At 44.5% G+C, this 21,375-nt stretch overlaps 1 long non-coding RNA gene across 5 annotated transcripts; it reads right to left on the bottom strand.

Moving 5' to 3' along the window:
- Positions 1–4,427: 4,427 nt before the first annotated feature.
- LOC143441889 (uncharacterized) lies at positions 4,428–10,990 on the bottom strand. 5 transcript variants are annotated; one of them, XR_013109637.1, is made up of 5 exons: positions 10,780–10,976; positions 7,552–7,789; positions 5,648–6,903; positions 5,452–5,539; positions 4,428–4,920 (listed from the first exon to the last, which is right to left on the bottom strand). It is a non-coding gene; the product is annotated as an uncharacterized LOC143441889 (long non-coding RNA). The 5 variants fall into 5 exon arrangements; XR_013109635.1 differs by having other exon boundaries at positions 5,452–6,307; positions 6,439–6,903; XR_013109636.1 differs by having other exon boundaries at positions 5,452–6,903; positions 10,904–10,990.
- Positions 10,991–21,375: the final 10,385 nt, after the last annotated feature.

Raw genomic sequence — 21,375 nt, 5'->3', positions numbered from 1 at the left:
AGCTCTACCTCCTAAAAGTACCATAACCTCCCCCAAATAGCACAGCTAACTAAGGACCAGCATTCAGCTATATTAGCCCGTGGGGACATTTCTCATCAAAACCACCACAATGCCAAATTCCTAAGAACCTTCAGGAACCTGCCTCTCTTCAGTCACAGTGAGCTCTCTCTGCTTTCTGGAAGGAAAGGGGAGGGTGGAAACTAGAAAATTCATTTGCCCTATCTATGACTTCCTGCTTAGATCTTTCTTATACCCTGACAAGAACTTGCCTCCTGGAACCCTACAGGAAGGAGAGAAGCCCACTGTGCGGTGTGAGAAAGACTATTTATAAAGGAAGCATAGATATCATTATTAAGGAGCTCATAATTTAGTATTCTGGAATTCTGCTTTGTGATATTTTTTTCTCTAGGGTCATTTTATTTTCCTAAATATTTCTAAGGGAACTTAGTTGGTAGTGATGTCTAAATTATTCTTTGAAAAATAAGGGCGAGACATTGGGCCATGCATGAATTGGGCCAGTTCTATCTTTTATGAAGTTTGCGAAGTTTTCTTCATGGGGGTGGGGGAGTCACATGTGTTTCTCCAAAACAGAGTTTTCCCAAGTGACAGTCTACTTCATGAATTGTTTACTTTGTCCAAAAACAGGATTCCGGATAGTAGGTACTTGGTTGTGAGCCAGGCATCCTATGCCCATGCCTTAGGGAAGCTTACAGTCCAAGCTTATTGCTAGGTGGTACTTGGTAATTCCAATAAACAAGGTAAGTGTGGGGTGTTAATGGAGCTGACAGGCAGCCACAGTCCAGACCTAAGGGTCTGTGAAGTCTTTCCAGTGGCAGAATTGGGTGACACTTTGATTCATAGGTGGGAGAAGGAAGGTCTTCAAGCGGTTTGCTCATCGTCCATATTGTTTTGGCTAAACAACCCAAGTGTATAGGAATGTTGTTGGTTTTCATAAAACTTTCTTTTACATGGACCTTGTATGGAATTAATGCATTAATTTTAATAAGGTTTCACTATCTCAGGGTTTTACAGGTTAACATGCTATATGCAAGTCTAATATTTTTAAAGCCTACATGTAAGTTTCAATTTTTTTTGTCTAACATTTTGAGACAAAAAAATAAATAAATGGAAGAGTTAGGAAGAAAGAGATAGCTAGGTTAGTGAAACACTGGCTGTGCAAGCACGAGGATGGGCATTCAGAACCCAGACGTTGGGTAAAAAGCCGGGCATGGTTGCAAGTCTTACAATCATGGCACAGAGAGACAGACACAAATCCCTAAGGCTTCCCAGCCAGCCAGTCTAGTCAAATCAACAAGTTTCAGGTCCCACTGAGAAGTCCTGCCTCAAAAAAAAAAAAAAAAAAAAAATCTTACCAGTGGGTAAGCACAAGCCAGACAGTGGTGGGACTTGCTTTGAATCCCAGCATTCAGGAGGCAGAGACAGGCAGATCTCTGTGAGCTCAAGGACAGCCTGGTCTACAGACCAAGTTCAAGGACAGCCAGAGCTACACAAAGAAACCCTGTCTTGAAAAAAAAAAAAAAAAACCAATAAAATAAGAAAGATGGCACAGTGGATAAGAGCTCCTGCTGCCAAGACTAGTGGCCTGGGCTGGGTCCCCAAAACCTGTGAGGTAGAAGGAAAGAACTCCCACAAGTTATCCTATGGCCTTCAAGCATGCTGTAGCATACACACACACACACACACACACACACACACACACACACACGCAAAATTATGGGAGTAAAATAAACTGGAGTCTTCCTTCTTTTATAAGAGGAATTCATGACAGCACAATCTAAGTGAGGCCATCGTCCCGAGTACCACAGGAAGAGCCATTTAATTGACAACTGTGGCCTGTGAAATGTAATTCACTAGCAGATTCACAAAAATGTCAAATAATTCTTAACATAATAAGGGTTGGAGCTAATGTTATGTAAAAGGCAAGAACAATGCATTTCTAATATGAAGGATGATCTTTCCTTTTTTCCAAGACTGTAGAGTCTGTAAGGCGAGGGAAACCTTCCCATGTGATCATGATCTTCAATTCCCTCTGAGATGACGCAGCCAGCAAGCAACCACTGTAGAGGATGCCAGTCTGTTCTTCACCAGCCCCTCAGAGCTTCTACTGGTATGTATCTAGTCCCTTTCCTAATGTAGGCAGTAAGGCACATATGGGAACAGGGTGAGCCCTTGACCTCCTGTGAAAAAGTATGGGGTCTTCCCAAGAATGGTGAAGCTGTGGGACAAAGGACTTGAAAAGCTGACGTCTATGTTTGAGGGTATCAAGGGTAGAAAGGGTAGACAAGAAACACCCGTGCCAAATTCATTTTTCCAGGGCTCGGGTTTTAAAGGACCTTCCCTCAGGAAGGATAGGGAAGCTGACCAAGTTTAGAAAGTACCAGTCTCTGGCTTCCCACACTGCTTAATTCCCGAGGACTTGCTGACCCTTCAAGGAAGGCCTTCATTTATCTCCTCGGTGCTCCTTGTCTGAGGGGTGATGAAGCATGGTGGCTCTCCTCATGAGTCCTGGTTGCACCATTCCTTTGTGGTAGAGAAATAAGGATCCCTGCTGCAATCTGCCCACATGAGCCATGAGTGTACCAGAAAATAACAGATACAGGAGGGACCGTATAAGCAACCATAAGACTGACAAAAGCCAGCCTAATGCCATGTTTAGAGGAAACCTGGGCCCTGGATAGGAAAAAGAACTTTTTCTGTTGCTATGATAAATTATCCTGACAAAATCAGCTTCAGAAAGGAAACGATTACTTTGGCTCACAGTTAGAGGGTACACAGTCCACCGCAGTGAGGAAGTCAAGGGAACAGGAGCTTGGAGCAGGTGATCACATGGTCCCTGCAGCTAGGAAGAAAAGAGCTGAGCTAGCCCCCTCTCTCTTGTTTAATCTAGTACCTAAACCCAAAGAATGATGTCACCCTCTTTTGGGATAGGTCTTTGCACCTCAACTAACCTCATATGGATAATGGCTCATAGACATGCTCAGATGCTAACTCAATCTAAATAATCCCTCACGTGTGTACCTGAAACTTGCTTCCCAGATGATTCTAGACCTTTTCAAATTAAAAAATCACAACACCCATGCTTATTAATCAACCTATTCCAGAGAAGCCAGCCGTCCTTAAGTCTCTAGCCTACTGATACTCTAGGACAGAAAGGTTGGGAAAGTCACAGCTTGTTCATCTCTTTGGGTCCTCACAATAGTACAGATTTGGGCATTTGTAATTCCATTGCTACCAAAGAAAAGACAGAGACTCGAGATGATTGTATCAGAATCTGTCAGTTGCCAATCCAACATTCAAGTATCTTCAAGTCCATCTTTCTAATAAAACCCAGTTTTTTCTTGATCTCTAGACTTCTCTGTATAATTGTGCACTTCAAGAGTCCATGACCAGCCCAGCAGGGAGGAGGGGAACACTGTTGTACATGTCAGTCATAATGTCCTTGGCTATACTGGTTAAGAAATAAACAAGTGATATATTTATAGAAAATGGCAAATGTTATGGTTTTATCAAGAGTTTCCAGAAAGTATTTTCTTTCTGATAAAAGAAACAAATCTTCTACTCCTGATGGACAATGTTAAGTCTGCATGGGATTTCTGGAAGTCTAGGCAGGCAGTTTTTAATCATGAGGTTACCGGCTTACAAGTGCAGGCAACCTACTGAGGACGGCAGAAATGCTAGGAAGAACAGGGTCTCTTCATGTACATTGGTGATCTTCTCAGTGTTTCTAGAGTTATTTTAAATCACAGCTTTTTAATACAGGGATATAAAATATAATCTTGTTTATTTGGTGACTGGGTTGTATTTCTCTTTATATTGCAGCCTCAAACACTCAGACAGGTAAAAGAGAAAGTTCTCTTGCCTGAGGTTGACCTGGTGGGGAGTCATGAGTATAGATGTTCACAGTATATATTCATACATATAGATAGTTTAGAAAATCAAGTCGTAGCCAGGTGGTGGTGGCACACATCTTTAATCCCAGGACTCAGGAGGCAGAGGCAGGCAAATCTCTAAATTTGTGGCCAGTCTGGTCTACAAAGAGAGCTACAGAACAGCCAGGGCTACACAGGAAAAAAAAAAAAAAAAAAAAAAAAAAAAAAAAAAAAAAAAAACAGTCTCATGAAACAAAAATGAAATTCAAGTTCTGTGGGATTAATGTGATTTTACACTCTCCTTGGCTGGGGTGGATAACCAAGTAAGAGCAACTTCATAGGCTCCACTGGGCACCTTCCTCACAGAAGGACCTCTCTGTTAGGCAGCTGTCAACTACCTTGTACTAAAAAACAAAAATAAAAAATAAAACTCCCCAATAACAGTTTTTAAAGAATACAAAACAATCTTATTTCCCCTCAGTATTTTTCCTCTCTGAAACATCACAAGTGATTCTTATTCTGCTCACAGTGCCAAGATAACAGGATTTAATTACCAAATTTATATACCACCAGCATGACATAAATGCATTGGCCTAAAATAAAATGAATGCAGTTATTTTAAAAGAGAGAGAAAAAGAAAAGCTGCATCAATATGGTGACAGCGGACACGGAGATGACAGTTTTATTTGCTTTATCTCCTTGCAGGAAGCAGTTAAGCTATTTCAAAGAGATTATTGGGTTTTAATGATCCAGGGCAGTAAAAGACATCATCGCAGCAATACTGGCACTGTACCTCGGGGACAGAGGGAATAACTCAAGAGATAATGGACTGGGTTTTCCCTCCTCTTCCCTTCTGACCCTCAGAGGAGGACTCCATCTTGTCTACTCTTCAGTGACTGTGGGCAGTTGGCTGGAGAGTTGAAGGCATGTGGCTCTGTCCTCCTATAGTCCAGGGAGGTCCTCCTAAGCTGCAACTCAACAGCAGCTTCCAGTTTCTCCGGTGGACAGCAGCATGGGTGTGGAGCACTGCCTGGAGAAAAGGAGGAGAATGAGAACTTTGGAGAAAGGGTGAGGAAATCAGGCAAGGAGACCTCTGAGTTTGTATGGGAGAGCTCTGTTGACTTAAGGTCGCAGTCCAACATGTCCGGACAGCTCCTCTGAGCTTGGAGCAAAATGGAGGAGTCCCTTTTCTTAGTGGGGCTACTTCTTCTCTGCCTGATCTGGGGAGCCCGACCCCCAATATTCTACCTGAGGAATATCATATAGGCCTTGGCAAACCTACAAGTTCAACTTCCTCTTTCCCTGGTAAGAACCAGCCCAACAAGTACCTTGGATTTCTGGAATGCCTCTCCGTAAAAATAAGGCATTCACTTTACTTTAAACTCTAGCCGATGATTTTACATTCACCCTGAAAACTCCTTTCTACTCTCCAGGGTTCATATACAACCCTTGGTCACTGAATAAGTTTCTCTGAAGCCTTCATCTAAAAGAGCTGTAACACTAAAATCCTTGGTGAAGGCTTTCTGCCCCCTCCTGCCCCCCCTACCCCTCCAGCACTCACTCCCAGCCAGTCCAGGATCCTGCAGACCCTACTCATTCTGGTCTCCACTTCATCCTTCCAGCATGGCGTGCAGTGACACCTAGACACCCTGAGGGAGGAAATGGAGGACACAGAACCACAGCTAGCCCTCAACACACATACAAGTGCCACCAAGAATGTCTCACGGCTGCCCCAGTCCCCCAAGACTTCAGCTGACCTTCATCCTGATTCGATGCAATTGCAAGAATCAGGGTCTCTTTTCACTCTCCCAAGCTGATGAGATTCTAAAGACCAGGTGGGATTCTCTAGATCTGGTGATCCACAGAGAACACATCTCTCAGCCAGAGAAGTGCCTTTGATTGTCTAGACTGTCACAGAGGATTCCTTTGACGAAACAGTAGCCATAACCATGTATATACACATGTACTAGTGTGACAGAGATCTCACCTAGGCACTAGGCACACAACTACCACCAAGCTACATCCTCAGTGACAATCTAAGTTTGGGAATTAAGGATCAAGGCAGTATCTTTATTTTTGTGGAGACTAAGGACCAGAGACTGGAAAGTTAAGGCTGGGAGGCAGTGGAAGAGACAGATGAAGCCAAACCAAGTCTCCCCTCCCTGGCTGCTCCTGCATTCTTCTTGAAGGGAATGTCAATCAGTCCTGGAAAGGGGCTAACTTTGAATAGCAAGCCTCCAGACCAACAACCATGTTACTCAGCCCCTTGCCCTGCTCAGGCATGCACCAGTGACCCCCTCTTCCCAGATGGAGATGATTCTTAACATCTGCATTCCAAATCGAGTTCCAACTGGGCTTCCACATAAGCCACAAGCTCCTGACTTCATACTCAAGAGTTCCACTCTGAAGATGTTTCTCTGGAAACATGAAGAGAATAACAATTTGGTTAACCATTTTCCTAATAACCAATTTGATGCATAGCTGAGTTTTGCAGTTCTGAGTACTGTCTTTGGATACAAAGCCTCATGACTACTTGGGACCATTTTACCAGCTAATATGGATGGGGCTTCAGTTCTTTGTGTCTCCTGGGACTCTTCAGGGCCATACAGCTCAGAGAGTCCATCAAAGTCTTGATCTTCTGGGAGTTCAGAATGCCAGCTTCTGGGAAGTTCTATGTGCTCGTCTCAGCGTGGGCCAGAAACATAGCAGCTGTAAGCATGGTAATATCACAGAATGAGGAGAAATATAGTTTGGAGCCAGTGGGTGAGAGAGCTGTGTCCTTGTTCCAAAGGCAATGAGCACTTCCTAGGTATACAGGTGGAGGGTAAGATTACTTCTGCAGAATTGAAAGGTCTCCAGAGACCAGGATGCTGGAGAGTACTACAGGCATATAGGCACTCGATCCACAAAAGCCCAGAGAAATAAACTGTTGCTTGCTATGTTACTGCCATTTGGAAATTTACATCCTCCAAAGGCCCATGTATTGGATGACGGCTTCACATCCAGCTTGATGCTATTGGGAGATAGGAGAAACCTTTAAGAGGCAGGGCCTGGAATTGAAGAGATAGCTCATCTGATAAGAGTACCAGCTGTTCTCACTGAGGACCTGAGCTGGAATCCCAACACCCACCCAAGTCCAAGGATTCCCAATAGCCTGAAACAACCAACTCCTAGGGATCTAATACCCTGACCTCTTCAGGCACCTGCACACGTGTGTGCATACTGACCAACAAACATGAATATAAAATTTGAAAATAATCTAAATCTCCATAGAAGAAAATAAGCTGGGTCTTGGTGAGAAGTCCTTAGGTCCAAGGAGCTTCCCTTGAAAAGCATTTCTTGAAATGGCTTGTGGCAGGTGGAGGGATGACCCAATGGTTAAGAGCACTTGTCCTTGAAGAGGATCTGGGTTCATTTCCCAGATGGCTGCGAATAATCACCCATAATTCCAGTTCCAGAGGATACAGCCACTTCTGCTATCAGGCCTGCACATAGTATACATGCATACACGTAGGTAAACACTCGTACACATAAAATTAAAAAAAAAAAAACTAATCTAAAAAATAAATAAATAAAAAGAATTGTGGAAGCCTGGTCTACTCTTCCCTTGTTTGAATTCTAGTCTATGAAATGCACTGCTTGTCCACCGCACATTCCTTACCTCGATGGGCTGCGTCCCCACAAGCCCGGAGCAACTGGACCCAACACTGTGAATCCATCAAGCCTTGTCCGCTTACATGTTCATTATCTCAGGTATTTTGTAACGGTAGTTGAGAGCTGACTAATGTGGTATGTCACTGCCATTTGGAAATAAACACGGTATGAACACGGTAAGTCATGTTTACCATGTAGATACAGAAACAGGCCAATTTTCAAAGAAGTTACAAGTGAGTCCTCAGCTATAACAGAAGAAAAAGAAAAGAAATCCAGTTGTAGGGGAAAAATCATTTTAGAGAAGTGACCCTTCGCATCCTTGCTCTTACACATGGAAATTAAGCTGTCTGGAATAAACTGTTCAGTCTCCTCCCCTGGCCTCAGTTCTCACAGCTGTGAAATGGGGCTAATGACAACAGGCCCTCCCCATTGGAGCAGAAGGAAGCCTGTATGTAAGGCATTCAGTATTGTGTCTGGCAAATTAAACAAATGGTAGCTATTACCACCATTGATTTGTACTTCACACCTCTCAGGAGTGCTCTGGACCTGACAGGGGCTGCAGTAGGAAGCCCCAAAGAGACATCCTACCATCTCATCAGTGTCTTAGTAGACACGACTTTGGTGGCCCCAGAGGTTCTGGGGCAAGAACAAGGTTTGGTCTGAGCAGCTTGGAAACAAAATACCTGGGAAGGAAGCATCACACAGAAGTCATGACTGGGTCTCAAAGAGAAAAGGGAGCCTCAGACTGTCCCAGAGGGTGGGCGTGAGTCCATCTAAGTTGGGAGCTGGGAGCAGCCCCAGGAAGTTTACCTCTCTAAAGAAGCTAAATCAGGAGCAGAAGGTGCTTCCCAGAAAGGCTTTTTGCATTCCCTTCTCAAAGGTCTTTTTGTGCAGTTATAATGTGTGTGTGTGTGTGTGTGTGTGTGTGTGTGTGTGTGTGTGTGTGTGTGTGTGTGGTGGGAGGACCCACCCTCAGGAGAGAGCTACTGAGCTACCTCAGGGAAACGTTAAGCCCAAACTGATGATCAAATGCTGACGAGAGGCACTAGTGCTAGACAAGGCTAGGACCAGGAAGCCTGAGCCTGGACCGTGAAAGTTTACAGCTCAGCTGTCCAGGGCTTAACATGCAACAACTGATTTCAGCCCCTAGTCCTGACACAAGGCAGACACTGCTTAGAGCTCCATTTTACAGAAAAGAAAACTGAGGCTCCTGGATGGGCACCCAGGCATGGCCTCGATCCTTTTCATGATGCTATAACAAAACGCCTGATGCTAAGTACTTTATAAAGAAAGGAGGTTAATTTAGCTCACAGGTTGGAGACTGAAAGTTCAAAGTGTGAGGACTTGAAATCCTCAGCTGTAGAGGTCACCTGTAGAGAGGACCATGTCACAGCATGGCAGATAGTATTGTATAGTGAGAGAATGTATATGAAAGGAAGGCAGATGGCATGTTCTTCTGAATTTGTTCTGAGAGTCACTAATCCACGTATGCAGAGACCTAGACCACACTGGGATGCTAGGATTGGTCCTTCTGCAAGAGCAGTCATGAGTTCATCACCTCTATATAGGCCGGTCCCTTGCCTTTCAATACCACTACAATGAGGACCAAGGTTCTAGCATATGCACCTTCAGGGAACATACCCAAACTGTACCCAACCCACAACTGTCCCTCACCCAGAGTTGCTCAGTCATTAGACTACTGAGCCAGAATCACAATTCAGGCACTGCCCCTGAACCTGGAAGCACCTAACCACTGATCTGCACTCTCTAGTCATTCTTTAACCCTTGTCCTGCCTTCATGAACCTTCTGGTCCTGGCTTCTGGTGACAAGGATGGGGGAGCATGGGGACCTGAGAAGCCAGTGGGTGCCAGAACAGACAGGGTGGCCAGCTGAGGAGCAGAGCACAGTCACTTAACCATGGCATCCATTGGGTGCTGACTGGAAGTGTCTCAGGCAATCTGCTGGCTGGCTTCTTTACCTGTCTCTTGCTTTCTGTGTAGTAGACTCCTCAGCACCTGCCAATGGCACCTCCTGTGTGTCTTCCCTCTCACTTGGCAGAGTTATACCAGCCACCCACTCCCTAAATCCCGTTTCTGGTCCTCAGCTGCCCTTCTCCAGCCTGGCGGGGGCGTCCTCCTCCTCCTCCCCTTCCATACAGGGATCTGAGTCACTGACAGCAAGTGGGTGAGAAGAAACAGAGAAAGCAAAATCAAAAAATAAAAACTCCCGAGGGCAGTAACAATTAATATTTAACTTGAAAGTTCCTGGGAACAGATAGTGTAGGCTATTCATGTGCAAATTGTATGCAAATAATATGCAAACGGCTCCTCACTGGCCCCCGTTGTTATTCTGTAAACCTGCTGGGCAGCTCTGAGGGCAGCTGGAGAGTCCTCACACCCTAAACCTGCTGCAGGTGCACAGGACCCCAAAACAGGACTGGGCAGGGCTCCAGATGAGATCGTTCAAGGGATACCAGCTGGCCCTTAAATCCTCACATCAGATAGTCCCTTCCAATTCTCTAGGTCATGTGTCTTCTGCCTGACACAGTGTTCCTAAACCCATATCCCTGCTCCCTTGTCCCTGCCCAGAATTTCTGCCTGAGGGTTGCCCTTGGCCTCCTGATGACTAAGCTCATTTCTCTGTAGCACCCTAAGGTAGCCAGAGCTTCTGCTGCTGACCATTGTAGCTGCTCTGTCTACTGGCTTTCCTGCCCTACCCTTCTCAGGCCCAGGGTCAGGTATAGCCTGTCTGGGCCAACATCAGCCTTGCCAGATGCACACTGGGCAGAAGCATGGATCTTTCTGGAAGATGAGAACAAGCCCTGCCTGGGCTTCCCATTGCTCTATCTGTGGCAAGAAAACAATTCAGTACCCCAGTTCTCCCCAGGTTATCCCCCAAGTCAAGAGGAACTGGGAACTGTTCTTGAGATGGATCCAAAACTTAAGAAGAAAAAAAAAAAAGATGTTCACCATATTTAACATTAACAAGAGGTAACTTGTGAGATTTAAAAGTGAACTCCATTTTCAGAAATACTAAAATATGGGGGAAAGGGGAACCTGAGGTCTGGAAGGCTATAATAATATTATTTACTGTAGCATAACAATAAGAATTGAATATGTAATATAGTCACATAATAATAAAGGGTATTTATGTTAATTACAACTCCTCACAGCTCACAGCAGCTGAAGTAAAGATCACAAGGCAGTTCATGCCATTCAAGAGGAAGATAGGTACCTGTCTCATAAGTACCAGATCGCCACTGAGGATGGTGGTGGCCACTCTTCGTGGTCTCTTTTCTCCTTCCTCATTTCACACTAACTTCACACTTTTTTCCACGAGCCAGCTCACTCCACCATACCTTCTGTTGGGCTGAGCCAGCCTTGATCTTTGCCATGACAGGTCAGTTTCCTTGCAGCTAGCCACCAGGTTTCTGCTTCTAAATTGCAGGGTTTGTTTTGATTTGTTCAATGATTGTCCAGATACCATGTGACTTACAGCAACAAGGAGGTACCCAAGAAACCACTAGCTCAAGCGTGGCCAATGTTTCTTTCTCTCCTGCCAAGCCTTGTGTTCTTTCTGCAAGGGCATTTAGCACCAGAGCTCTGTCCAAGCTTTCCTCTGTCACTCTTCTGGTATGGACTCTACTCACAAGGCTTATACCCCATCCACACTGCGGAGGCAGGACAGAGGCGCTAAGCAGGAATGAAATCAACCCAGTCAAGAACAAATTACATTTATTTGGAGTTAATTAGGATTGCAATCTAGGAGAGCACAGACTCACAGAATCCTGGAAACAAGCTGAAATTCTGATGTTGAGCCTATTATTAGCTAAGAATTGACATAGGTGCTGTAAGCCTTAGACTGTCTTATCAGAGGAGAATCGAATCCAGCAGTCTTTGCCTCCAGGTGCATCCAGGTATAAGGAAAGGCATCCATTGTACAGGACAGTAAAGGGTAGCAAACAATGTTTAAGCAAACTGTAGTTTCGTCTATCCAAGAGAATGGCTTGGCTCAAAGGTTCAGCAGAAGACAGATCTGAGATGTGCTTAGCAATGGCCCCCAGACTCCATCTCAGGTGTCCAGAATCAAAGTGACTCCATTTCTCTTATGATCATTGTTATTATAACCTCCATTCCCATGGCTAGAATTTACCTTGGGACTAAGGCTAGTTTGAAAGAAGCACAGAAAATTATATCCTGGTTCAGTAGACAACTGGCCATCTATTGTCTCTGACACAAGTAGGCTAGCTAGCTATGGTGGCAGGAGGGACTACCTCAAACAACTGTGTGGATGAAGCTCACCTGGTTCCAACCATCCTTGTTCACACCATCCTGGCTCACACCATCCTGGCTCACACCATCCTGGCTCACACCATCCTGGTTCACACCATCCTGGTTCACACCATCCTGGTTCACACCATCCTGGTTCACACCATCCTAGCAACTCCATATTTCACCTTGCACTACACACCACAGCTTCTGTCTCCTCAGGTAGAGAAAAACTTCCTGTGGGAGGTGGAGAAGACGAGCTGACGCATGTGTCTCACACAGAACCAGCATTCAGTCAAGGGCAGAGTTCAGTTGTTAGACCTGAGCATACAAAGGAAGAGTGGCCAATCCAGGCAAGGAGGCTCTGTATGCTCCTCAGTCCAGATTCTTGGGTGTTCTTCCTTTGCCACCTCCAGTTCTTGGCGAAGCACTTCTTTCCACCTTCCACTCCCTAAAATGATGATCCTGTTTTGCCTGGTGTAGAACCCCAGGAACCTGCTTTTTCATGCCAGGAAATGTGGGGCCCGTAAGTAAAGAGCTATACTCTGAGACATAGGACAGAAGAAATAGTTATACCTTAAGTCAAGCCCGTGCTTACAGAGACAAAATTTCCCTCTGCCCTTCTTGGTTTTCCAAGGATGGGATCCATAGGACAGAGCATTACAGTGGAGTTGTTTGGTCTTGAAATTTAACGTGGAGTATCTCAAGCCCAGTGATGACCTCCTGTTAGAAAACCAGAGGCCTCTTGGGCAGCATCTGTGTTCATCTCGATTACCAAAAAGTGCATACTGATATGAGCCACTATGAATAGTGGCACTAAGTTGGCCAAAATCACACATGTAAAATGCCTCCTCAGGGAGATAGTTAATCCCTTGAGAGCCCAGGTCATCTCAGGCGTGACTTGATCCCCTCAGACATGACTGCTGGGCTCCAAGAAGTAAGGCAGGGGAGTGGACACAGAAGGCCTAAGTACAGCCCTCCCTGCATTCCTCTACTCTCCTGCAACCAACCCAGAACAGCCCTCAGCGTGTGAACACTGACTGGATATTATATGGTTATAGAAGAAGTATAAAATTATCTTAAGTGGTTTTTGAAGATATAGGAAGGCACAAAAGAAAAACAAAAGTCACCTGTGATCCTGCTATCCAGAAATAACCATTATTATCATTTTAGAGTAACACACTACTAGTTTTTCCTATGCATATATTTGCATAAAATTGCATACATCAAACCTGGATTTCATCAAATTCCCAGCTCTGTAACCTGCTTGCTCCACTTAACAATACATACCATTTTCCTGCATCATCAGCCGTTCTCTGACAACCTCATTTTTAATAGCTACATCCTAGCACAAGGGTACACAATGGTTGGAATATCTTAGACTACTTCTATTTTTGTTTTGGTTTTATTTTTGCTTTTTCTATTATAAATCTTATTATATGTCAGTAATGGTTTTCTCAGAATCAATTCTGAGACACTAATTCTGAGGTCCTTAAAATACACTTTTTAAAGTTTTAGCCACAACGCATCAAATTACAAATATCAATTAACAGTTGGGTAGGGTGTGGGGATCTGGGTCAGGCTGCAGGGGGTGAGGAGGGTGGTGCTGAACTGAGAGCTGTCTGTCCCAACTTCATTTCTATTACCTCTGAATACTAGGAGAACCTTGCCTTCCCATCCCAAGTCCCCCAATCTCAAGGACTTCCTTTACAATCCACAGATATTTCTCTTCTGTGATGATATTCAGCCCATTTTAGGAATCCTATGCAAATCTTTATCTGGCCTACAGCAATTATTTCTAAAAAACCAGACTTTTGACAGAAGTACATTTAAGTTTTTTAAAAATAGCATTTTTTAGTGCATGCCATTATCATTGTTACTTATTCAAATGTGTTGATGGTAGAGTAGGTGGAAGGGTGATGCTTGCATTGGCATGGCAACCAGTGACTAATTGAATTCTTCACAGCTCATGATGGCTTCTGTGACTTAGGTGGGGCCAGAAATGGATTTTCCTCCCTCTATGTGTCATGAGCTTATGGTAGAGAAAAGACTACCCACTGATGATCAAGCCCCACTCATGATACAGCCCTTTTAAAGATATTTCTATTTTCAGTTTGTGCCATTTCTTGGGGTAAGAGGTTCAGAGCATCTCTTCCCACCTTGTGGACATAGGGCTTCTTCTGATCTGCAGATACCTCTTTGGGGTAGAATAGGACTCCTGGTTATTGTAATAGCTAGTACACAGTGGGCCTTTCCAATGGTGCCAGACTCTCCTCGAGGCACTTTGTGTTTTTCATTTAATCCTTAACAAGCTGTGTGATGTGAGTACTGTTCTTGTCATCCCTCCGCTGTTTTAGTTCAATTTGCAGTGTTGAGAATTAAACCCAGGTCTATGTGTGCACCAGGCAAGTGTTTACCACTGATCTATATATACTATGACCCTCTTAAAATCTTTTCTTGTTGTTCTCATTTGTTTGTTTGCTTGCTTGCTTGCTTTTGCTTGGGGCTGCTGTGGGGAGGGTTGAGACGGGATCTCATGTAACCCAGGCTGGCCTTGAACACCCTCCTACTTCATTGTGTTGTCATACCTGGCTATTGAGCTTTCTCACACAGAATAGGAAACAGAAATGACACTTATATGACTTGCAAGGTAGCAGTGTTCACATGATGAAGGATGGCACTGAGCTCTGGAAGCTGAGAGTTTAACGGCAGTCTAGTCATGCTGACCATGGAAGGTGTGGAGAGTCCTTCACCCACAAGGAAGGATTGTGGCCAAGCATAGACTTTTCTTTCACATTTAGGACAGGTCTTCCATCTTAACTAACCTAATTAAGATAATTTCTTACAGATTTACCAGAGTTTTGTCTTCTACATCCTGTCAAGTCGACAAGATTTACTACACTGTTTTACAACCTACTTTAATAAGGATTCAACCCCTCCTTTAGCCCATCATCCACCAGCCATAGTAGAAGAGAAAAGTTATTAGGATATGGGGGAAGTGGACCTGTTTAGCAATAGTTCTTTGTAGGCAAGCTCAATCTTCTTTGTCAGCAGTTCAGTCCTGTAGCAAACACCACACACAAAACAGCAGCTACATTCCAGTCCTCTCAGCAGAGAGACACCACTCACAAACTAGCAGCTGTAGTTCAATCCTGAGGAAACTGCAAGGCTTACCAACTGGCCTGAGGCCACTGAAGAGGCAAACAGCTGCAGGAACTTCATGAGCAGTCCTTTGGTGAATTTCTCTTAATGGTGGCATTACCACAAGTAGAGTTCAACAATGCTATGTAAAGTGAACCAATACCTGTGTGTCCTTAGCAAAGAATAGTGAGGTGGAGCAAATGAAACCAAAGCTCAGTGCTCGTCTCACACTATCTATGGGGTCATATCTATACTCCTTCATCACATGTCTTTTCACATGTCTGCTATAGGAAAACATAGAAAAACCTGTCTATGCTTCAGAAAAACATTTTTTCACAGGTCTGCTTTAGCAAGATATCTTCTCACTAAGCAGCTGGTCTTTAGTAACATTTCTTGCTATATTTTATTGTTCTATTTTTGTGGCTTTATGCCTCCACCAGGACAACCATTGTAATTGTTGACCATCTTCTAGAACAGCTGACAACACTACTCTGTGGGAAAACTCTGCTAATTAAGGTCAAAGTCTACCATTGTCAGATAGCATTCTGGGGCTCCATGCAATATGGATTACTCCCTTTATTGGTATGGCTTCTTCTTCTCTGACCTTGTCTGGGGAATTGAACTCCCCTCTATACCTCTACCTGCAGAATGTCGTCTACCTTTGATTAAGATTACAGGTCCAACTTCCTTTTTCCCAATAAGAACCCATTCAGTTAGCACCTGAGATTCCTGAAATGCTTCCCCATGCTAATGAGGAGGCATTTTGGTTCCCCAAAGCCCTCAGCCAATGAACTTTGCCCATTCTGGATGTTTCTATCCTACCCATACCCCTGCCCCCTGAAATCATATAACCTTGAATCACCTCAAGTAAAGTTAATTTGCTTCCCTGCAGCTGGTCCTGTGCCAAGAACCAGCCTCAGCTTGGAGGGGGGTTCCTGAGAGAAGGGGTGTTTGAGAGCACACACACACAAAAAAATCTTGAAGTCAAATCATGGGTTACAAGCTGATGGCCTATATTCTGCTTGAGACAGTTTTCCAGATTGTTCTCTCTCTCTCTCTCTCTCTCTCTCTCTCTCTCTCTCTCTCTCTCTCTCTCTCTCTGACACACACACACACACACACAATTCTAGCAGATCAAAAGCCCAGTCTTTTATTTACATATCAATTCAGTCATTATGCCAGATTCCCTTTTGATTATTCCATTAATCAGCAGCCCATGACCTAGCCCCTTGATTCTTAAAAAGAGACAGCAAGCACATTTTTTTAACATTACAAATAAATTCAGAGATCTGCCTGCCTTTGTAAGTACAAACAATGAGCTAGGTGGGTGGGATCCAGTCCTGAGATTACTATTTCCACTACACCTGAGCCCAAACTAGCTCTGTCCTAGGCTGACCTTGAACTCAGGAATCTGCTTGCCTTTGTATCTTTCTGAGAAGCTGGCTCATAGTGCAGCTGCCTCTGTTCTTTAAGATTTGTGAAGTCCCTCATATAATTCATATTGCATCCTTATATTTTGCATAGTTGCAAAATTATATATTTTTGAACTCATGTTTTTAGAGTTCTTTCCCATCTCGAGGGCTATCCTGAAGGTCTCACTGTTTACCATTTTTCTGAGACATAGACGTAGCCTCACCTCCCGGACTAGTGCTATCTCTGATAATCATGGAGTCATTAACCTTGGCAGAGAGGACATTCCCCCAATAACCTTGGTAGGTAGAATATTTCCCAAAGGAGAAACGTGAAGTAAATACACACACACACATACACACACACACACACACACACACACACACACACACACACACACGCCTCACACCTAGCAACTATCAACACTAGTGGAGGCACACACCCTGGCTTTGTTCCAGAGGTAGAAACCATGTCATGCCATCCCTTCCACATGGCCATGCAGGACTCTGCAGTCCTGGTGTATTTTCTTCATTGTATGTATACTCACAGGGCTCCCAATGGTGCACGAGGGCAGGGACTGTTACACTACACCATCCACCATCCATTTTTTTTTTCTTCTGGAAACAAGAGTTTTTATTTTGCTTTGGAAAAACACCCTTTTCCACTCTTAGGCACCAAGTACAGGTGGGGCCAGCTCCATTCTTACTTAGGCCTTGTCCTGTGGCCACAGTCACTGGGTAAGAGATGAACACATGAACCAAGCTGGTCCCATAGGAACCATATCATGCTCTTTTCACTGGTTACTGATTCTGCTAAACTGACAAATTATAATGTTGGATCTACTATAGGCAATGAGATGAAACATGCCTTCCAGGACAACACCGTTAACACTAATAGATAAGGAAGGCAAGCCTGGGCAGCACCCTATGGTCACCTGATTCCAGCCATGCCTGACACTTTTAGTTATTCCAACTAAATGAGCTAAATAATTCAAATATTTTCTTTTCGTTTTTGCTTAAATTATTTTTTAAAAATGGACTTCTTATTCCTTGTTTCTAAGAGTCAAATGCTAACTGTCCAAACAGGGAACTCCTCTAGTAAGAGTACTGGAAAGAGGGCGTTTGTTCTCCTCTAAGTGTGTAAATGAAGGCAGGTACACACCAAGCAACACAAACATGCACACATACATGTGCATGTGAGAGTAGTGTATATGTATTGTCTCTGCTCCTACCTGGGCCCTGTTTCTAAACTCTCTACTTTCAAAAAAATTCAGGTAGCCAGCACCAGAAAATGGGAAGGATTCTCTCCTCCTCGTCCTTTCTGTTGGCTGATCCCCACCCTGATGTTTGCAAAGGAAGTTACAAATCTTGGAAAAAAAAATTAAATTGTGCAGAGGGACTCTTCATAGCTGAATGCTTATGACTATAAAACTGATTTTACTTGGCAAAATTTGAAACCACAAACAACGAAGGCTTTAGGGAAAGTCACAAAACAAACAACATTCTCCGGGGCTGGGGGGGGGGGGGGCTGGGAGGGCAGAGGGGTTGGGGGGAGGGGGGCAGGGGACAGGGGTCTTCCAAACAGGGCCAAGCATTGGCACAGCTGATGCAGGTAAGTGCTGACACACCGATGCATTTTCCTCACAGAGAGGAGAAGGGGAAAAAGAAAATCAATAAAATATGCAAATAAGGCATCAAACTTCAGAGCATGGAAATGTGGGTATTTTAATTTCCCTTGATACAGACAAATGCAGCCATGAGAAGTTTCTTCGGGAGTTTTTGTCATCTGCCATTTGTTGAGGGGGAGGGGGAGTTAGTAAGCAGTGAGCAGAGGAGAAAATTATCCAGAAGCCAGCAAGACCCTTGCCCACAACGCAGTAGGCACAGTCATTCCCAAAGGGCCTGACTCCCTCCCAGAAGCCACTTAAAAATCACCAACGTGAGGATGAAATTGTCAAACTGCACCTTGTTCTCTGTGGCTGCCAATGCAGTTTGGAGAGACACTGAAAGAAGCATTTGCAGTACTGGAAGCTTCCTTGTGGCCTGTTTGGAAGATGTCTCTTTCTGTGGAAGAACACAGTTGAGCTTCTGAGCCCTGCTTCTGACAGGCTGCTGCTTTGGGGGGTCTGACTGGGCTGCAGGCAGAGGCAGCTTTGGCATCCCAGCAGCACTGACTGACTTCAACACTGACAGCTAGCTTGTCGCTATGGAGGCGGCTGAGCCTTGGTTTCCTTATATGTAAGCTGTAATAGAAACACCTGCTCTAAAGCTCGGTGGTGCACATTAAAACTAGCTAAAAGGCCAGGCATGGTGCTGCATACATTTAACCCCAGCATTCAGGAAATTGAGGCAGCTGAGTCTCTTTGAGTCAAAGTCCAGCCTGCTCTGTATGGCCAGTTCTAGGTCACCCAGGGCTGCATAGCGAGATTGTCATTAAAAAATAAAACAAAACAAACAACAAAATCTCTAAAAGCTAAAAGGATCCAGGAGTGGTGGCATACTTCTGTAATTCTGTGGTCAGAAAGCTGAGGCAGGAGAATTATGATTTCAAGGTCAGTTTATGGCTGTCTAGAAAAATCCTGTGAAGAAAGAAAAGAAGGGAGGGAGAGAAGAAGAAAGGGAAAGAGGGAGGGAGGGAGGAAGGGAGGGAGAGAAGACATAGACTCATGATCCCTTCGTAAACAGAAATAATCTATGGACTACTAAATACCCTCACTGTATATCCTTAAGTTTGTGTCTAAAAATCACACAGCGATTCTGTCTCTCTCTCTCTCTCTCTCTCTCTCTCTCTCTCTCTCTCTCTCTCTCTCTCTCTCTCTGACCAGCCACATGTAGGATGAATGTGACTGTCTATTACACAATGAGTTTAGGAAATTGAGATTAGAGCAATAACAGAATGGGTGGACTTCTACACTTCGGGGCTTAGCCACTGCAAAGGAGCAGGAAGGTATTAACTCTGGAATAGGATGAGACCACAAAGGATCAAGTCTCTCCTAGAACTGGAAGGACAAGAGGAACTTCTGAAAGTTACCTGATGCTCCTGGGTGAGGGTAGCTGTAGAGCAGGCAGGAGTGAGAACATATTACCTGGGCCAGAATCAGCAGCTGGCCCCTTACTGGTGGGAGCCACCACTTCCTGCCTCTGAGAAAAGACTTGATGGTTGTCAGGTGGGGTTAGTGTGGCATTAACTAGGCCCACACAGGGAAAGCCTCCCTCTCTGTGCCTGGAAAAAAGCAAGTACCAAGAACTGCTATTATCTGAAGAAATTCAGATTCCAGGTGAGTTGAAGAAAAGCAGTTTTTACAAGGCAGCAGAGAAAATAGACGCATAAAAACCGTCCAAGACCTGTCAACAGATTACACTGTATCCTTTCTGCTTTCAAGTTTAGGGACACCTCGCTTTCCTTCATTGCCACCTCAACAGCATAGTGCTCTGGATTTACAGAAACCCTTCGTCTCAGCAGGGGGACCCCTCAGAAATGAGACCTTTAATACTGTTTTCAACTTGGAGAATTTCGGTGTGGGTGGTGCGACGTTTTGCATTAAACAGAGCTAGGGCATCTATGCCCAGTGCCCAGGCTGTGAGAAGGTTGGTTTGCACTATTGGGAAAGCCAGGACGCTGGAAGAATGCCCAGATCCCGAGTCAGGTCTTTCCTGCCTCAGAAGCTGTTTTAGCTTCTTGAAGATAGTTGAAACTGTTTCCTTCGACATCAGTACCAAAAACTAAGAGCTGACTCTGAGATTGATGGTTCATTTTAATTGTCACCTTTATACATTTTAGAAGCGCACTGGAAAGAGTCTCAGTGAGGGATTGTCCAGATCAGGTTGGCCTGTAGGCCTTGTGGATTGTATTGATTATGTCAGTTCAGGTGAGATGGCCCAGCCTAACACAGTGGGCAGCTCCATTCCCTCAAAGACGAGCTGAGTGTAAGCATACATGCACTCTCTGCTGTTGACTGTGAATGTGTCTAGCTGCTTCCAGTTCCTGATTTGATTTCCCCACAGTGACGCACTGGAACCTGGAGTGGAGAGTAGAATTAATCCTTTCTACCTTAAAGTTGTTTTTGTTGCGACATTTTTACCACAGCAACAGAAATGAGAGTGCCAAACGGGTTAAACGGGGATATTTGGGAGACCCCACAACTGCTCCTAGGATCTGATCCGTGCCCGGGCTGAGCAGCATCTCCCGGGCCTGCTTTCTCACTACAGGTTTGGCTGCAATCACGTCAGGAGTGAACGATGTTAGCCTGAGGGAGATGCTAGCCTGAGGGAGGGACCGATGATACCGGAGTTTATTAACTTGCCATGCATGATGCCCAGCACAGTGGATAGACTGATAGTATTCCATATAAATGGATACATTTTAGATTCCTCCCCCACCCCCAAAAATGGCTTTGTGGGCCTTCGAGATGGCTCAATGGGTAAAGCCCTTTCAGTGCAACCCTGACAACCTGAGTTTGATGCTTTTGTAAAGATGGAAGGAGAGACACAACTCTACACATTGTCCTCTGACCTCCATATGTATGCTCTGGCCTGCACGCACTGCTTGCTACACACACCATACACACACTCAATAACAATAATGTGTTAATGTATAAGATGGCTTTTCATACAACATAGATATCAACTAGTTGAAAGCAGCTATACACAATGAGGCAAACACACCCAACTGATGTACGAATTGAGAAGCTATTATGTGGACCACCCTGTGTTAAAGGCTAGAGAAACCAAACATGAGCGTCTCCATCCTGAAGGTCAGTCTGATAGGAAAGAAACCAGGTCGACAGCCACAACACCTGGGCACTCCCGATGTCAACTCAGGGAATGAACCCGGGTTTGGTCAAGGTTCTTGCTTGCAGACAATGCACTCCACTCCAGCTTGTTTAAACTGAAGGGATTAATTGAGGTTTATAAATATCTCAGAAAATCACTGGGAAGAAACAGGCTCTTGCCTGAGCTTCTACAGTCCTGCCAAAATAGCCTGCCAAAGACATGCTGTCTCTGCCACAGAC

Source organism: Arvicanthis niloticus, chromosome 4, assembly GCF_011762505.2.
Source record: "Arvicanthis niloticus isolate mArvNil1 chromosome 4, mArvNil1.pat.X, whole genome shotgun sequence".
In the NCBI taxonomy this organism is placed as follows: domain Eukaryota; kingdom Metazoa; phylum Chordata; class Mammalia; order Rodentia; family Muridae; genus Arvicanthis; species Arvicanthis niloticus.
The sequence above is the reverse complement of the archived record's forward strand: the minus strand, read 5'-3'. Positions and strand labels throughout refer to the sequence as shown.